This window comes from Agelaius phoeniceus, chromosome 12 (genome assembly GCF_051311805.1).
Source record: "Agelaius phoeniceus isolate bAgePho1 chromosome 12, bAgePho1.hap1, whole genome shotgun sequence".
Classification (NCBI taxonomy): Eukaryota; Metazoa; Chordata; class Aves; order Passeriformes; family Icteridae; genus Agelaius; species Agelaius phoeniceus.
The window spans coordinates 10,727,463-10,747,664 of record NC_135276.1 but is presented as its reverse complement, the minus strand read 5'-3'; the positions used below and the strand labels follow the sequence as shown (position 1 = coordinate 10,747,664).

At 38.0% G+C, this 20,202-nt stretch overlaps 1 long non-coding RNA gene across 1 annotated transcript in view; it reads left to right on the top strand.

Annotated features, from left to right (window-relative positions):
• Positions 1-17,838, top strand: part of LOC143695120 (uncharacterized) — a 75,565-nt gene extending 57,727 nt beyond the window's left edge. The window contains exon 3 of the long non-coding RNA XR_013184058.1: positions 17,755-17,838. This is a non-coding gene — a long non-coding RNA (uncharacterized LOC143695120). The remainder of the gene's footprint in view (positions 1-17,754) is intronic.
• The last annotated feature ends 2,364 nt before the right edge of the window (positions 17,839-20,202 follow it).

Here is a 20,202-nt window from a genome sequence, read left to right as displayed (position 1 = left end):
GTAGAATGAAAATCTATTTGTGAACCTTTTTGCTGAAGTATATTAAAAAAAAAATCTCCTGTTATTTGAGCTTACCTTATAAAATGTTTACATGCCATTAAATAGTACTAACATCTCCTGTGTAAATTAAATGGGCTGTGATGTTCCCTATGTCCTAAAGAGCAGTAGTACTTGAGGCTATAAAAATACCTTCATGTAATAAATCAAATGCTCTGCTCCTAAAACTGGAATTATAAAAATAAAGGGACAAAATCCCAGCCTAATTAGCTTGTCTGTACAAGCATTGCTCTGCAAGCACTATAAACAAAAGTATGTTTAAACTACACTAGTTCCGACCACTCAGCATATTTTAAGAGCTAGTACCTGGTGCACGAGGGAGAATTTACTTGTCAGAATAATTTTGAGAAATAATTTTAAAGTATGTGTGCTAGTTTGTTAAAGATTTTCCCATCTATGTAAATAAAAGGTAGTGGGTAACACGTTTTGACAGTATAGAATTTTGACACAGTGCTCTAAATTCAAAGGGGGGCAGGGAGTTGAAGTTTGTCCTTTTAATACTGACTTAAAATATTTGCTTTCATCCATTTGCTCATGTGTATGTGTAAGACAGCCTAACCTGGCATGAAGGCAGGTACAAATGTTAGTCTGAACTAGAAACTCTTTTTTTCTCAGCTTGCATGTTTCTGCATGCCATGATAGTTTCTATCTTTGTTACATTCCACTGAACCTTTTGCAAATGAAGTTTTCCAGTACGAGACTTAACCAAAGCTTTCTGTTTTCATTTAATTTCAGTTTTTTCAATTACAACAAAATTGTCTGCTACAAAACTGAAATTTAGGTGAGAGCTGAAAGAATTGTTTCAGTGAGGAATATCTGCTTTATAAGGCTTCTTTTTTTTAACATTGAAACATAATTGGATATTAATTGAATCTATATGCAATAGGTACTATGAATATGACATGCCTTATGGTTTAGGTCTCACCTAGACTGATCCTTAAATGAGTATTTATTCATTATATCCCCACAAATTGTAGCATTTGATGTTACAACTGTTCCCATGTGTGTCAGTAGTTGGTATAACAAAGTGCTGAGAGGCTGCAGCCTGCACTGCTCTCTATTTCCTTGAAGATGAGCACACAAGTGCTCCAGATCCAAAGCCAGCTTGTATTAGCATCCAAGAAAAATAAACTTGAGCATGTAATTCTTTAATGATACAAAAAGATTAAAGAGGTTGAAAGCAAATCTCCCCTCTGCCCACCAGGGCTTTGTAGAATCTCTCCCTGCTGCTTTCCCACCCAGCAACATTGCTGCCCTTGGGGGTGTAAAGATCCCGGTGGGGACCCCCTGTGATCCACAGACCCCTCATCCTTGTCCCTCCATCCCCTGCCGGCCTGGGAGGCCCTTCCCTGGCTGACAGTCCTGCTGTGGGGTGTCCTTTGGGGCTGGCACTGCCCTGGCACCTGTGTCCCCACACACTGGTGGCACTGACCCCAAACACCCCAACTCTCCTTTTCATGGACTTCCCTCACAGGCCCCAAACACTTTTGTCTTTCCCCAGGGCCCACAGTAAATTACAGACAAACAGAGCCAGCCTGAATGTCCTGGCACAGATGTGGGGCTCTCTGCTGGCCCTGCCAAGGCTGAGGCACTGCTGTGGTGGTGAGCTGACCCCTCTGTGTTCCGGGGTGGCCATGAGGCCCTGGGCTGGGCGCTGTGCTCACGGCAGGGCACGGAGCCAGCGGGCTGGGGCACAGCTGGAGGCCCAGGGCACAGCTGGAGGCTGGGGAAAGCCTTGGGAATGTGATGCTTTGTGCTTTTTGTGCTTTGTTCCTCTGGGCAGCCTGTCCATGTGGGCACTGGGGACCAGGCCTCAGCAGGGCTCGTGGGGAGCGCTGGGGATGCCCTGGAGCCCCTCATCCCCTGGAGCCCACCATGCCCTGGAGCCAACCATCCTCTGCAGCCCAGCATCCCCTGGAGCCCAGCATCCCCTGCAGCCCAGCATCCCCTGGAGCCCATCATCCCCTGGAGCCCATCATCCCCTGGAGCCCATCATCCCCTGGAGCCCACCATCCCCTGGAGCCCACCATCCCCTGGAGCCCATCCCCTGGAGCCCACCATCCTCTGCAGCCCCCCATCCCCTGGAGCCCATCATCCCCTGGAGCCCATCATCCCCTGCAGCCCCCCATCCCCTGGAGCCAACCATCCCCTGGAGCCCATCATCCCCTGCAACCCACCATCCCCTGGAGCCCATCATCCCCTGGAGCCCACCATCCCCTGGAGCCCACCATCCCCTGGAGCCCATCCCCTGGAGCCCACCATCCTCTGCAGCCCCCCATCCCCTGGAGCCAACCATCCCCTGGAGCCCACCATCCCCTGCAGCCCACCATCCCCTGGAGCCCATCATCCCCTGCAGCCCCCCATCCCCTGGAGCCCACCATCCCCTTCAGCCCATCCCCTGCAGCCCATCATCCCCTGCAGCAGGTGTGACTCAGTGCAGGGACTCCCTGGGAAGCAGCACACGTTGAAGTTTGTCAAGCACCAGGTGAATATAGCTGGCTTACTGCTGGTTTTCTTGTATGCATTTTGGTACATAAACTTTGTGCAAGGCGTGCCCTGCTGTTTATGCCCATGCCAAAAAGTGTCTTTGTTTTTAAAAGAGAAAAGAAAAAGCAGGGTTACTGTGTAAATGGGCTTTTGGGGTCTGTGCTGACAGGTTTTCACAAGGTTTTTTTCAGGTGCTTTTGTACTGCCAGCCCAGTTAGAAGTTGAAGTTAGTTCAATGAACTTCCCTTTCCAAAATAGGGTACAAGAACAGATAGTTATGCATTGCAATTCCAAATTGCTGTATCTTTAAAAGGTACTCTTAATGCACATGAATAAAAGAATTAATAACTATAAATTAATATTCTGATATAATGAAAAGTTTGAGGTCTTAATATATTTCACATGTGTAAAATGCTAATTTTACCAGCAGCAAGTACTGATTTACTTGTAAGCAAGCTGTGTTTATCTCTGCATAGTGATGTTATTTGTCCCATAGCCTGCAGTGTGTGTACCCTGCTGCCCTAGCCCAGAGCTGCCTGTGAGCTGCAAGAGGCAGGAGGGGCTGCAGGGCTGTGCAGGCAGAAGCCAGGTAGGGGCAGGCAGGGAGAGGGGAAAAGGTTAGGCCTTTTGGCAGCTAATCAAATCTGGGTGGATTAATTGTATCATGACACTTTGACACATAATTTAATTGTATGTTTATAAGTGCACAGACAACTGCTGTAGTTATGTTGTGAGTAGTGCTCTCAGTGTGGCACAGCTTTGAATTCATTGATATTTTCAAATAAATCTGAGTGGAATAATATACTTCTCTGAGATAATTAAGTTCCTTTTACCTTGGAAATCATTATGTGAGAGAATAGATGGAGTCATAACTCTTGAGGTAACTTCAGAACTGCCTTCTTGTTGTCCTACTTGGCCCGATGCATGTGTGTGTGATGGTAAGTACAGTTGGTGAAAGGCATTATTAAATTTCACAAGTGAAATGTGTGTCTTGGATGACCTGAATAACAGAAACCAGAGGAAATAACGTGTAGGAAAGCATGGAAAAGTGAAGAGGTCTTTGATCATGAGGGAGGTGGAGATGAGGAAGGGGCATAATGCTCTGTGTTATGAGGTGCAGCTGGGTATGTGAGAGCAGAGTGAGGTCTGTGGCAGCACACCTTGGCTTCTGTATGGTGATAGTGTTCTTCTTGTATGCCTGAATACACAGTGGTGCTTGATAATTTTAATGACTTGTTACATGATGCTGCAAATGTGATTCTTGATTAACTTATGTGCCCCAGTGCTGAGTTGTAGTTACAGTCTTTCCTGTACATTTTCCATTGGAGCAAAGCCGAGTATTTGGGTTGAATTATGGATGAAATGTTGCTAGCCAGTTCATTTCTAGTTCACTAGAGGAAACCTGAGATGTCATCAAATGTGTATTTCTTAATAGGGAGCCACATATTATTTTCAGGCAAATTAAATTTTAATGTTACCAAAAAATTTTGATCTGTCCTTTACAGAAAATTATACTCTTGTATTGTTGGATGGGTTCTGGGAATGTGTATTGATGCAGGGATCTCAATTATTTTAATTCCATGACACTATCAGGAGCAGGCCTATGACTATAATAATGCAATTCTCTTTAACACAGTCTGTAAAAATGCATTGATTTTATAGCTCCCCAAACTGATTACATTAATATCTGTGCATAATTAGTTTACACATTACTAAATTACTGACAGATTAAAAGTGAAATAGTGCAGTTCATACATGGCCGCATAACTGCCAGAAAGGAAATTAATATGGATTCAAATGGTCCTTGGAGACCTGCACTGAAATAGCAGAAATCTATAAAGACTGCTTGCGTTAGGAAATTTCCATCACCAACATGTTTGTGGTTGATGCTTTTCTAAGTCTGTTAATATGGGTAAAAATTTAGTACAGGAAATGATGTTTGAATGATGCTTTTACTGTTACCAGCTCAAGAATGTGTTTATTAAAAGTAAATTCCTGACTTAAATGGCAATTACATTGCACATGAATATGAATTTTTAAATACCTTTTTAAGTGTTCCTAATGAAGTGGTAGTAGTATAAAGTAGCTACTACTTAAGATGCATTTGCAAATTATATTGTTTTTAGAAACTATAAAAATTGAGAACTTGCTCTTGGTGCTTCCCCCTCAGGCCAAACACACATTAAGGGAGATAACCCTATATTAAAACTTGATCTGTTTAGACAACCTCAAACTCCTCCAGATGATTTTCTGTTTTTAGAAGAGTTTTGACATAAAGTGTGCAGCCAGCTTTATACACAATTTATTGACAGTCTACAGGCTTTTTTTCTTTTTGATATGTCTTGTTGAAGACTAAGTTACTTGGATGACAGTTCAAACTATCATTATGGAAAGAACTGTAAAAATTGGTTGAGTTTCTTACAGATTAGTTACAGCAGAAAGTTGTATAAAGATTATTTTTTTGCCTTTTTTTGTTTCTTTTTTGCTCATAATCTCCTCAACCTCGTTAGACCTGTGTGAAATATGACATTGAAAAAAAAAATAAAAAGAAGAAGTGAGAGACTGATGCAAGCACTATTTTTGTTGTAGGCTGTGGTGACGGCTGGGTGTGACCTCAGGGAAAGGGTAACATTCGTTGGTTGAACAGGATGGCAGGGGTGAATTGTTACACAGAGCTGCAGCCAGATTTACTATCTACAACTGAACACAAAATGGAAATGCAGATGAATTTAGTCTCAGTTGTGTCTCTTGAGGCAAAATGCCCTCCAAGGTCAACCAGCATGATGTGCATAAGGATCTGGTTTCTTGGAAGTCTCAGTATTTATAGCTTCTATTGCCTTTAGCAGGAGCTGTGGAGGTTGGTGGCTGACAACTCTAAAGCCATATTACAAAACCAGAGCAAATCTGTTTTGGGGAGAGAAAGATTACTGCTGCTTCCCTGCCTCATTCTTTCTTTAGTCTAGCATTTAGTTCACCATTTCTTACTGAGCCTCAAAAAAATTAGATTTATTTGTTTATAGAAGATTTGGGAAGACAATACTAAATATGCCTCTTTTCTAGCGTTCCTGTAGTTTCTCAAGTGGGTTCATTTTTTTTTCTTTTCGAGAGAACTCTTTTTGGTTCTTTTAGAAACATTCTTTCTTTAAAATTAAACTTATAGAATCATAGTATGGTTTGGGTTGGAGTGGTTCTTTAAGAACCCTTAGTTCCAAGCCCAAAACCCTACCCAGCCTTGCCTTGAACACTTATAGGGATAAAGCAGCCACAACTTGTCTGGGCAACTTTTGCCAGTGCCTCACCACCCTCAGTAGGAAATTTTTTTTCCTTATAGGTAATCTAGATTGAACTTTTATTCAATTTGAAGCCATATAGCCCTTGTATCTCATCCCTATACACCCTTCTAAAATGTCCCTGTTCTCTAAGTCCCCTTCAGGTACTGCAAGGTGCTCTAAGGTTTCCCTGGAGCCTTCTATCCTGCACTCTCAGCAACCACAACTCTCTCAGCCTTTCTTCACAGGGGAGATCATCTTCAGGGACAAAGTTCAAATGACAGCTATTTAGAGGTACCAGGGTTTCGTTATGGATGTGTTGCTTTTGCTTGAATGGTAACAATTATGTGACTGTTAAATAAGGATCTTGTTTTGGTTCAGGATTTCACATGAAGTTGCCTGGGCATTGTGTTTTGGAGGAGATAGATTTCATGTTTAAGTCAATAACAATTTTCACACTGTGATCCATTTCACTGAAGTAGTCATTGTGACTTGTTAGAATTGTATTTATGTTTATGTTTGCATGGTAAGTAGTTCAAATTCAGCGGTCTTTGCTGGAATTAATCACATGTACACGCCAATTTACTTTCTGGATTTGGAACTAAGGTGGATCTGCATGAAACATGATGATTTTGTTTGCAAGTCTTTTTTGGTAAACGTTTCCATCAGTTATAACTCATGCAGTGAGATGCCATCTGGGAGGTCTGCCAGGTTTCTGCAGTTGGCAGACCTGTTGTGTGTTACTGTGGCACTGCTGCTCCTCTGGCTGAACCACAGGAACTGCTTCACTCTTGCCAGCTGCTGGGGCACTTACTGTCACACTGCGCTTGTGCACAAAGCCCTGGCCAAAATTTCTGGGAATGTGGATCTAAGAGATCAAACTTCATTTTTAGTACTGGATATTGGGAAGCAGAATGAACATGAACTGTACTTTTGTTTGCTTGTTGTTCTTAAAAATTATTTTCAGGACTAGAAACTTCTATTTTCATGCATAGGAAACTTCTACAAGGCAGAGCTGTTATTATTTGCAGTATTAACAAATAGATATTATGCACCAGGATTATTGGCACCAAGTCAGCCCTGTGTTTGAATGATTCAAGCAAAAAGAGGCAATGTTACAACTGCTGTAACTTCCTTGTTTTAGGCAGAATTTTGAAACAGCTGTAATGCTTAATATAGTCTAGATATAGTTTTAATGATATTGTCAAGTAATATTTAATGCATAAGGTATTTAACATGACCACCTATCTCACTTAGAACTACATTGTGGATCTTGAATGCTTTGATTTGGCAATGAGTATACCTTGTTGGTGTTATTAAGAATTGAGTAGTTCCTACTTTAGGTTCACATCCAATAAATCACTCTAAATGTTATTCTTGATATACTTTTTAAAGTTCCTTTGATTTTTAGTGATATGTGTTCTCCTGGAATTATTTTTTTGTCAAAGAGAAAAGTTTTGTTTACATGCATTGCGTGTCTTCATAGTAAGTGTAGTGAAATAAAAGGCAAGATTAGATTAGTACAGTTTTATTTATTACATGATCCATCTATGACTCTATAGGTCTTGAAGTTATATCTTTTCTACTAAGATGAAGCTGCACAAAAATCCTCACCCCCAAGGAAAAAAAACCCCAAAAAATCAAAAACCAGCTTTCCACTTTTTATTTATTATGAGCTTTACACTGCTAATACAGAGTTAAGTTTGCTTAGAAGCTGGTCACAAAGACTGTTTCTGTTTAATGAGGTATGTGAGTGTTGGAAGAATTGTGAAACATTAGACTGCAGTTTCCATAGATGTTAATTTGACATTTTTACAGGAGTATTCTTTTTTGCTTGTCTGTATCAAACGGATCTGTAATTAAGTAATTATTTTGTTTTAGAATTTCATTTGCTTCAGTACATTCTGGTTTTCATATGATCTCTTGTAAAGCTCATATAAAGGTTGCTGCATTCAGATAGTTTGAGCATCATTGTTTTACCAATTCTACTGGCTTCTTCACAAGTCTTACAACTTCATGGGTTTTCCTCCTTGTATTCACTTCAGGAAACCTAAGATCATGAAAGCTGAGTTTCTTAAAATAAGAGGGCAAATTAAATTGGCAGATCAGTGTTTGCTGCTAAAGTTGCAAAGGTTTCCCAGGTGATACATGATTAATCTTATCCTGAATGGCTCAGACTTTCAGTTTTCTAAGTAGAATGATCTTGAAAAGTGTGCTGGCTGGCAATTAGATCATAGTGGAATAATCTTTCCATAAGAGTATTTCCATAAATGCAAAAATAAATAAGCACTAGGGAAATTGCTCTGGCATTGCACTGTCCCCTCTTCCTGCCCCAGTTCACTCTGTGGGACCTATTTCAAAATTTCTTTTATACTATGGATAGGTTGAAGGGACCTGATCTTTTTCTTACAAAAAACAGTGATAAAAAAATAGAAGTGGGCTTCTATTTATTTCAATGTTGAAATTGCATAATCAGTCAGTGTAAAACTGTATTTACAGCTGTTTGGCAAATGGATGAAGGAAGTTTGCAGCCTAAGTAGCAAACTGCACAGACACAGCCCTCCATTAAGAGTTGCTTGTGTGAGCATATCAGATTTCATGGAATGTAAACCACATTAAAAAAAAAATATTTGATATGCTGTAAATCTCATTAAAGCACTGAAATGAACCCAGGTATTTTTTTATATTTTCTTCTACTTAGCAACATTTGTAGCAGTACTTTCAAATGTATGGCTTCTTTCAGTCTATTTCTGCATGGTAAGGAGAAAGTTTGAATACTTGTTATTATAGTTTTTTTCTTGCAACGATATACTTAAAAGTTGCTATGTCATTCAGATTCCTTCTCCTAATGATGCTGAATACATATCAGGATACAACATGAAGATGCAAAGTGTAATTTTAGAGGCTGTAATTACATTTTGAATTCAAAGCACATTGCAAAAATTATTTGAATGTTTTCAAGAAAGTCAAAAATCCTACAACTGCTCCACTTCTACTAAATCCCTGCTCCTCTGAAACCAAGAAAATGAATATTCAGTATTTTTTTTTATTTGAATCCCTTGACATACTATTGATTCACTTTATTTTCCCAACAATTTCTGACAGATTTCCCAATGTGGATTACTTATGTGCTTTGATATTCATTTTGTGACTGCCTTTGAAGAACACATAAAATTAGAACTGCAGCACTACCTGTTCACTGGAGCTACAAACCAGTGAGCACAACCCTTGGCATCACTGTGTTCACTACTACTGGTGTGTGCAATCCAACATACTGAGCATTAACTGATGGAAGAAAGTGTTGAAGATGTAGAAATTAAAGAATTCATTGGCTTATGACAACTTTATTGAAAAAAATATAACATCTTAAAAAGCATGTTCCTTCCAGGTTCCTTCTCTTTCACTTCTGTTTAGTCAGGACACTTTATTCACTCTTTGGGTAGAACTGGCCTTTGTCCATTGCTTGATGTTCCCTTTTTGATAAGGGATTCCTTTCATGTGGAGCTTCTGCTATGTTACTCTTAGACATGGAAAGGTGCATATAAATTCTGAAGGTTCTTGAAGCTGCCCAGTTCTTGCCTTGATACCTATGCTGGTGGTGGGGGAGAAGGTTGACCTCAGGAATATGGTTGCCTTATAAATGTGTCTTGAGTTTTCTGCTGGTGAAGAATATTGATTTTCTTATAATAATGGCCTGGACTGGCTACATGGTGTTTTCTGCTCTGGATTGAGAAAGATGGGTTTTCACCAGGAGAATTCAGACTTATGGTTCTTGGACCCCACCCTCCTCTTACCCAAGATCTCTGGAAGTGGATGGTGCAGTTAAACACCATGAACAGTCAAATTTTCCACCCTCCCAGAGGGACGAGTCAAATCCTGTACCTCCACAGTAACTTGAACTATCTGTGTGGGGTTTTTAAAATATTTTTTTCTTACCTGGTTAATTTCATAAGCCTTTAGCAATTTTCTTAATCTGAGACTAGCCTGATATGAAGCATGATATTTTGCTTGATTGGATAGATATGTACAAACAGTTGTGATAAAAATGAGATCTGAGAACTAAGAATTTCTATCTATATTCTTTTTGAGTTATTTTAAATTTAGGGTTTTTTACAGATTTGGGAGTATTTGTGAAAACACTGGGAAGATGCTCTGTAAGTGAAGAAAACTTCCTAAGAAGTAAGCAAAGCAGTAAATAATGTAATTAATTTGTAGTATTTTTAATAACTAAGATGACTCAGGTCCACTCTTCTGGGGATACACATTATGGCAACACCATTTTAAATGTAAACCAAAATGTAATACCTGCAGCAGTGTATTAGTTGAACAGTCAAACAGAAAGAAGTTCCTCAAACAACAAAACCATGTGTGAAGACAGTGTTTGTGTGCATATCAGACCACAATAATGTTAAGCTGATTCTGTGAATCTTTGATCCTGATTTTCAAAAATGTTTAAACTTTATTCTTATTAGTTTTTTTTAGCTCAGATTTTTAAAAGCTTTTTTCTAAGTAGTTCCTTCAATTTTGGAACCAGATTCAATGAATTAATTGAGGATATTAAAATTCAGTAATTATTTTTAAGATTCTTCATGAAGGAGGTTCCAAACTGGATTAATTCACATTACTGCCTTGGCAGTACCTAAGTGCCTAATGCTAATGTCATTACTGAGTTCTACCTTTCATGGAACCTGTGTCACAGTTATGCTTAGGTAAAGATCAGACCCCAGGATATGATGATGATCATCTAGCTATAATTCAATATTTATATTTGTGAGGTATTCCAGATGAAAAAGAGGAGCACTTTGGCAACAGACATTTAGCTTTTAATCTATGAAATACACTGTTATTAAATTGGGAAAAGTGTAGCAATGTGTAAGAATTCAAGGAGGGGAAGAAAAGTGGGATTGATGTTTAATTTTGAAATTGAAATACCATCAAGAAAAAGACTATAGTGAATAATTCCATTTCTTCAGTTTCTGGACCAGCTTAGTAAATCAAAAGATCATTTTCTTGAAGTTTCCTAAAACCTAACAGTTGCATAGGAAGGACCTATTTTTTCTCTGTAAAATAAGACTTTTTTCTGCTTCATGATGAGAATATTATGGCAAGCCAACCTTGGAGGTCAATTTAGTTTTGTAGACATCTAGATGAACATATATTGACCAATAGCAGCTGCTACTTTGGATTTAAAATTGCTCAGAATGGATACAGAACTCTGAGAATGCATCCAGAACTTCCAAGTTCATGGCTCTGCAGTGTTTTCCAGGGTGGTCACACAGAAGTGACTTAGAGAGGTTGTGTTTGACAGTATGGGGGTGTCTGTGTATCTATTGCTAAAAACTTTTTGATTTTGTCATTCCAGAATAAATGTGGTGGAGAGCTGGAAATCTGAAAGATATTTAGTTCTGTGAGCCCTAGGAAAATAAGCCACGGTTAGAAGAGAAAGTTCTTACTCTCCTGAGAGGGACGAGTATAATGTAACCCTGGCCTTTATTAGAAGCCAGGGAAGCCACATGAGCTATCCCCCTTGGGGCAAAACTCTACAGGAAAGGAGGATTTATTAGTTTTGTTCCTTCAGAATCTGCTTGGTTTGGTTTGGAAACACATTTCATTTACCTGAAGTAGAAACACCGGTTACTGTGGGAAAAGCACACGAGCAGCACAGAAACTGGCTGGCTAGATTAGAAAATCTGGTATAAACAATGCTGTCAGATGTGAATGCTCTCGTGGAAAAAGGCTGGACAACATATTTTCATTCTTTCCTTCTCCTCTTGTATGTTCACAACTGTTTGTTCACAAACAAGCTGCAGTTTTGGTGTAAATTGCTCATTGATATTGTCAGAAAGTAGTTTACTGTCTCAAATCCTGTGCTGGTACCATCAGGTTATTTCTGAGAAAGTTCACCTAGCCCAACCTCCTGCTCTGAGCAAGAGTGACTTCCCAGTTGGACAGGGTTCCTAATGATTTATCTGTCTAAATTCAGTAAATCTCAGAAGCTGGAGATAACATAATCTCTCTAAGTGTCTGTTCTAATTATTAAAAACCTGTGTCTTCTAAGGCCTGCAAGATTTTCTGCAGAACTGCTACCTACTAAATTGGCCTTAACCTGAATTACTGCATGAAACTGATATTCCAAAAGGGGTTATTTTCTGTGAGCATTCTGTTGTTCCATTTTTCTGGCTTGATGAGATCCCTTTGAATATAAAGTTCTTCCATCCACAAGCAATTTGGCATCATCTGAAAACTGGAGAATACCCAAGTTGTATTTCTACTTGGTCATGTGAAATACCACTTAGATTTATCATTTAGACCTATAGAAAATTAGTCTGATTTAAGTAAATATTGCATCAGTCACTAGGATCTACTAAGTGTCTATGGTGGGAAAAGCATCTCTAATAAAGGAGCCTGGTAAAGGCTTAAATTGGAATTATGGTTTGTCCATAGATTTCTGTTGATATCTCTATTCATGTAACCTGTAAAATAATTTTGGGGAGATGGCATAAGTCTGTCTCTGAATCATCTCCTTGTGGCCATCACTGACTGCAATTTAGGACTTGGATGTGCAGTTTGACAAAGAGGGTATTTTGTGTCTTTGAGGTTTCTGCATCTGCTGACACATAGTCTGGAAAGCTTTGAATCTGAATCAGACTCATTTGCTATCTCTAAAACATATGGCCTTTTGTAGTCCAAAGGACACATCTTCTGGCTCCATTTTTCCCCTGAAGGCTTCTTTTCTTGTCCCTTGGTTATGCACATCCTTAACAGGAGGGAAAGTAGTCTTTTGTGGGCATCCAAGAATGTTCTCTACAAGTGTGCTTTTGAGGTGAAGGTAGCACCAACAGACTCCAACATGTTGTAGGGGTGTATTTGATGATATTCTCCTTCATTAATTAAAGCCAGGGAGAGAATTTGGGTTTAAACAGGCCAGCCCTCAAAGAAGAGGTGAAACATGTTCAGAGAAAAAAGTTATAAATTTGCTTTCTGTCGTTAACTCTCGTGTACTGTTTGGGTACTGTGACTTAAATCTGTTCAGGAAAATGCAACAGCATAGATGTTAGCATCAAAAAACCCAAAACATTTTCCAAAAATTTCAGTTTTTTCCTTTCTTTCTTTTTTGTGTTTTTTTTTTTTTAACATTTTTACAAATTCCTTGAGATGTGTATTATTTGCTAGTGTCCATTGCTATTGCTTGCAAGGAACTACCTTCTTCTTTCTTATGTTCTCATGCAGGTCAGATTTAAATACCCAATCACAAGAGGGGATTTTTTTGTGTTAATTCACACAGTAGCGCACTTATGCCTTCATAGGTGAATATACTCAATATATGAGAACTATTAGTACTAAAATTAATTTTGTGTGCTAATCTAAAAATATAAAAAGATTTTAAACCATACTATTCTTCCTGTGTTTGTATCAATGCCTTTTTCTGATAACACTCTCAGAATTTTCTTTTAAGAAAATATTTTGAAAAGGCACCTGCTGGATGTCATTGGAGGCACTAACTCAAATGGAACTGTTAAGTCTCTCATTTTTATGAAATAGTGTTCTCAGAGCTCTGGTAGTAATGATCTTAAATTTGGTGAAAGCTTAAAACAGGCAAGGAATGACTGCTTTAGGATACCATTCCATCAAATGGCTAAACATTATAATACATTTATCCTAAAAATGTCATTAGAATGCCTAATAAGATATTGTTGTTTATGCCTGTTTATGATTGTTTGCATAGATTTTGTCAGGCTGCTAACATGCTTAAACAAGTGCTCATATATAACCTTTACAGAACTGTGGCAGTGGTTATACAAAAAATCAATATACTAGGCTAGGATATTGAAAAATAGGATTTTCTAACAGTTAGATGCACACCATTAAGTAAGGCTCCCAGTACCACCCTTGTTACTTTGCTTGCCAGTTTTTTCAATCTGTAATATATGCTGATAGAAATTTGGGACAATTTCTCTAGCTCTCTGTGTAAATTTATTTTCTGTTTTGGAGGGTGTCATTTTATTTTTCAGTTTGAGGGTGTTCGGTTTTGTGAGTGTGTGGGGTTGGGAGTGGACATGGATTTTTTCTCTGTTTAGGGTTTTTAAGGAGCTAGGAATGTACTGAATCCCGAGGCTTGATCCTTTCAGGATCCTTTTGTGGCAAATTTGCTGGGTCTGCAGCCTGTAATGGCAGCTCCTTCTGCAGACAGGCAAGGTGTCTGCAAACTCAAGGGCACAGAATAGGAATAACCAGGCTAGCAACAGAGGTCACAGTATTAATAATAAAGTAAAATACAGCAGTGATACAGTGCAAATCAAGGTTAGGGTTCTGTTGAGTGAGACCCGTCTGGTGGAAGGTGTCCCTGTCCCCAGCCTTTGGGACTGGGTAACTGACCCAAAGCATTCTGTGATTCTGTGCTCAAGGTAAAGCAAATCCATCCTACCTCTGACTTGTGTCACCAGCACTGAGTGCTTTGGAAACTGAGCTCAGTGCTGTAAAACCCACTGTGCTGGAACTACTTCTGGGCTTTTTATTCTAGATTTTCTTTTTCTACACCATTTTATCAAATAACAGCACTGTGTACTGGCTCTAACTTTGCATTTATAATGATTGTCTTCATTTTCATATGCTAAATTTGTACATTCTCAAAACTTTCAAAGCTACAGGCACAATATATGTTATTACTTGAGGTTGTTCTTGCAAATTCTTTAATTGGTTGCAGAAGTTAGTATTTATAGTACTGTGTTAGTGGAAAAATTGCATGTCACTACTTTGAAACAGCAAAGATCTGTTTGTATTTATTTGTCATAGACATTTACATTTGTAGTTGTCCATAAGCAAGTGATGATTCACAATCATTCTAAATCAGGATGTACTGGATTCAAATATTCAGTAGTCCCTGGGTAATCATTCTTGCACAGTAATATGCTTGAATCAGAGTTTTGAATTGTTTTTGCCATCTCCAGTTTTAACTTTAGTTTCTTGTGGCCATGGGCAGTAGCTTGAAAATGTTTCTATTGGAGGATGTTAATCTTTGATAAATACCATGTTATGGATAAGTACTTCCACATTAGTTCAAAGCATATGTATCTCATTTCCATGCAATTAAATAATATTCAGTTCCTTAAAAGTGATACCTTGCAGAGGTTTTATTCCCTTTCATAACACATGTATCAGTTCTCAGTGAAGCTGTTAAATAACTGGGATTTCTTACTGATTTAGTCTGCATAGTATTTAATTAAAATGCAGTTTGTTACAGGATTTGTTTTGGCTGCAACAGATTTTTTTTTTTAAGTGCTGTTTGTTGGGGGCACTTGACACAAATGTGGAAGAAATGTTTTCTGTCCCACAGGGACTATAAAACAAGTGGCTAATCTTAATTCCCTTGAAATTTGTGAAAATGAATGTCTTTTCTGGTTAATTATTTATAAGACAGCTGTCATGTTGTTTTCAGGTGTTGAGGTAATTTTATTTTTTTTTTTCATTTTATGTTCTATTTTAAATTGATTAAAAATGAAGTCTATATCTCTACAACATAATGCCTTTATTAAACTCAGGAGAAAATGCCCAGCTCTGTACTGCTATCTGTGATCCTAGAGGTTTCATCTGGGTTACTGGATTCTTGGCACATGGATATTTAATATATTTGCAAGATGGTATGTGTGCAGGAGTGCCTACTTACAGCTTTAATCCAGTGTGTTTTGCATAGCTTATAACATCTGTAATACTAGGAATTAGCAAGAATTTTGTCATTTTGGTAGAATAAAATTCAAATGTTTGTAAGAAAGGCTTGAAACAGCTGTAAATTTCTCGGTACCAATGATTAATTATTCTGTAGTTTTGTGATACAATAACTTATTCCTTTACAAAGACATGAAGGAATTAAAGGTTGTGCTAGATGTCAATATGATAAAGATGCTGACAGGAGCTCATCTTTGGCCGTGCCAGGCAGGTAGTGCAGTGCAGCTTGAGATATCACTTTGGATGACTTTTTAAAAAAATTATTTTTTTTCATTATTGTTGTTGGGATATCTTTATTTGTTTCATTGTTGTTGATTGTGTTGAACAACTATTTGCTAAAAACTAGCCCAAGAAACTTTCATGTGTCCTCACACTGAAGAGGTTACATATCACTACAGTGACAAATAAAATTATGCTTAGTGCAAACCATCTACTGAATCACTGAAATATAGCAACAGTTCTCTGATGTAATTTGAAATAGAAGCATATTGTGGGATTGCCAATACCAAATACAACTTTATAAAAATACTTGTAGAATAGAGAGTATTCTAAACTAAGGGCATTTTTTATTTTTGAGGTTCTGGCAAATGGTACTGCTACCAAATAAGACTGTTCAAAACTTTTTCTTATCTCTTACTTTGATCTTTTCCTATGTACACCAGAGCCAATCTTTTGTCTCCATACCTTTTTTTGTGTGGTATAGACACACATGAGGTGCTATGCTTTGGATTTGCAGATCTCAGGAGGGTTTTGTGCTGGCTGCAGGAGGAAGGCAAGCTGGTTTGATTCCTGCTTTACTGTTGGGAAAGCAGACTGCTCTGAACTTATTTTTTCAACCTCAAATGTTGCACTAGCTTAAATATAGAGTAAGGTGTACAATAATTGGAGTTACTTGTAGATGTAACAAAGGCATCTGACTGTGAGTTTTTGGGGGGAAGAAATAGAAGGATTCTTCTTCAGGATTTTTGCCCTGAAGATGTGAGCTGGCTTTTGCTGAAATTGGTAAGAGTCTGCTTCTTTCACCAGGCATTAAACTGAGTTCTGACCACGCTGGGCTCAGACAGCTCAGAAATAGGATTTCCAAAGCAGCCTGTCCTATTGTCCTGAACCATGAGTTCTGCTAGCACTGCTTACCTGGTGCTTGCTGGTGGTGCCCAGAGTGCAGCGCCTGCTCCCCGAGCAGGGCAGCTGTTTGTCATCAGCTGTCACAGAGCCCGCCACGGCCAGGACCCCACGGTGGGTACGGGACGTGTGACAGGTTTGGAATGCACATGTACCAGCTGAGGCCCCTGCACCTCATGAAACAGGCACCGAGTAAACAAATGAATTTACAGGGAGCAGCAGAGGTGTGAGCAGAATCTGGGTTTCCCATCTATAGAACTCTGCCCCCATGGTTTAAATGGTGTCACCAGGGAAGGACTGTCAGACACAGCCTTAGTGCCTGTACCCTCCAGTGAGAGGGTGCTGCTTGCACAAACAGCTCTGCTAAGGCTGCACACTTCGTCTTTAAATTTTAAATCTATGGCCACTGCTCATAGGTAAACTGCATTTAAAAAGCTACCATTTCACAGGCCTGGATGATCCCATTTTGGGGGGAAAAGTTATTTTTTTGTATTGTGATAACAAACAACTGCAGTTAAAGTGAGATTGGTGGTAGTTTCCTTTTAAGTACCAACAGAAATTTAAAACAATAAACTTGCTCACCAGTCATTTCTCAGAAAGTATTCCTAAGGCCATTTTATATTTCACAGTTGTAATGATAACATTCCAAATATCACTTTTTGTCAGAGTATATATCTATAGCCTACATACACTCTACATCAGGTGCTGTTATAAATTTTTAATGTCTTTATTCATTATAACCCAAAATAAAATAACTGTTTCTTTATTTAACATTTATTAAGTAAGGATTAATCTAGGATAGAAGCTGTTATGACATACTCGCTTAAGAAAAAAATTCTTCATGCATCCAACAATCATCTAAATTTCCTCCCTTAAGAGAAGGTATCTAGGTTGAAGAAGAAAATAATGCCCATTGAGTAGTTTAAAATGAGCACTTTCCTGGACTGGGACAAAGGAAATTCAACAATCTTTTTTTTTTTTTTTTTTTTTCTTCAAGAAATCTGCTCAGATTTCATCTGTGTATGATTTTATGATTTTCAGATGTCCTTGCATACCCATCTGACTCCTTGTCCGTGTCTCTCTCGCTCTCTTTCAGTTTGTGCCGTGAATCCGTGCAGAATTCTCGGGCCCCGTGGAGCTGAGGTGAGTGGCAGGGCATCTTTTGGAGCTCTCATCCATCCCCCAGGAATGTTCTCTGTCCCGAATCCCGGTGTGCGAGCCAGCAGATGGTGCTGTGCAGCATCTTATGGCTCCTCGCACCCGCTGCAGCCCCTGCTGAAGCACAAAACTACTTAAAAGTTTCTAGTGCAATTCCTGAGCTGAAACAAATGTTTGTGGAATTAAGTAGTGATTTCCTTTAAGTCTGGGGGACTATTTTAGTGGGTATGTTTTCAGTCATTAGATGTTAACATATGCCATATATTCTTTTGTTTTTTTCCTGATGGAATCAGGGGTACCCAAGCACACTTAAACCAACTGTAACTGCTCATGTCACTTAGTAAAGGTTTGAATTTTCTGACAGAATAACTAATAAAACTTTAATATTAAGAGCTAAAATATTTTAGAAGAGAAAAATTCTGGAAACTGTAAGTAAAAACAGCAGCTAGCATTTTATTTATGGAATACAGATGAGGGAAAGTTTGGGGTTTTTTTCTTTCAACAATAACCCTTGCTGTGTGAATAGAATAAACCAATTGAAATATTCAACTGGTTTATATACTGCATACTGAGGGGCTAAAAGCATATAGTAAGGTAATTCAACCTTGATGTATCTTTTAGATTGAAAACTACTTGTAACAAACAAAATTTTCTTGTATTTAGCTTCAAATTGCAGCGTAGCTGTGCCTTGCTGCAAGATTCAGTTATTTAACAAAAGGGTTAAGTGAAAATTCTGATGCAAGACTCAAATATGGAGCACTTGAATAGTAAATAAGATTGTTCCAAGGTTTCAATTTGTTGTATTAGTCAGTGACAAGTACAACATTTTTAATGCATGCCATAAGATCAGTCTACCCAAAGTAAACAAGCAGTAGTCTGTGTGCATCTCCAGCAATTGGTTCGGGTTAGATGTATGCAGCTTTGTTTCTAATAATGGATTCAAGTTCAACATAAATAAAAACAGTGTACATTAAGGAGGATAAATATCTAATTGCCATAATCTGCATCTAGAATTGAATGGATGTAAACATGCTAGCCACAGAAGACAATTCCTCAGAACAGAAAGTAGCTAGTTGGATGATTATTAGCAAAATAGCAGAATTTCTTTTGTCTGTTAAGCCTTTCCTCTTTAAAGATGGAAACTATATTTTTTGAAACACCTTTTAAAAGTCCTAGCATTTGAACCTTTTAAATATGAGATGAAATTATATTATGTGGTTTATATACATTTTCTGGCACTGCAGTAAAATGCATCCTTTGTAGGTTGAAAGATTGTTAGACTGCTAAAAGTTTTGATATAATTTAAAATAGTTTTTTTACACAGAACTCAATGTAAGCTCAGCTATTATATTTCTTTTTATCTCAACACTTAAAAGAATGAAGTGATATTTTTGTCAGTATGCATGAACAAGATACAAATAGTATTCTATGTTTTTTTGGTTATAAGTGATGTTTTAAAATGTACTGTAGTTGTTTAGTTTGACAAAGAATGCAGAGCATTTGCTTTCAGAATGCACAGTATAGACCCAGCAGAATTTTGTTTCTAACAAGCATCCTGGTTATTTAAACTTGCATCTGACAGAATTCAAAACTATCAATGCTGGGATGAGAAGTTTGAGGTGAATATCTTGGCTTAGAAAAGGACTGGGAAAATGTGACTGATTTGAATTACACATATTGCTTTCCCAAGAGCCAGGGTTTGTTATTTTTGACAACGGGACAATATACTTAAGGAGCTGCATTCACCTGTTTACTTACTAAAAAAAAAACCCAAAAAAACAAAACCATCCTCTTTCCCTCTTTAACAGATTTTTTTCCCTGTTTTTCTGAATGTTTGTTTATGCTTAAGTATATTTGGCTTTTAAGAAACATAATTAAATATATCTCTACCTTCTAACAATCTGTTCGTCTCAGATTTACATTGAACATATAAGACTGCACAAGGTATTTAGTTTCAACGTATTGAAACTAAATACCTTGTGCATTAAAAAAGATAAATGCAATAAGAAAAATGTAATATTGATAAATTACAAAAGATGAGGATGGATTTGAAAACACAGTTAACCACTGTGACAGTGTTCAGACTTAGTACCTTCATTTCAGGGCTTGAATTGTCTCTTACGAGCTAATTAACTTTTTTTAAAGAAAATCTTATATTTAAATAGACATTTCAGAATTTGAAGCCTCTTTGAAATTACTCTAAAATGATGATATTTTTCACAAGTTTATCAGTTTCAAAACTTAGAAAATGCTGACAACCATTTGTAGCTAAATTACTTTTGTGAGCTATATTTTTGCCTAATTTCTGTTTAATTAATGATTTTTAAAAATTAATGGAAGGTTTGCAGTATTATTGCTCTGAAATTAATGGGTGAAAAATTGTAGT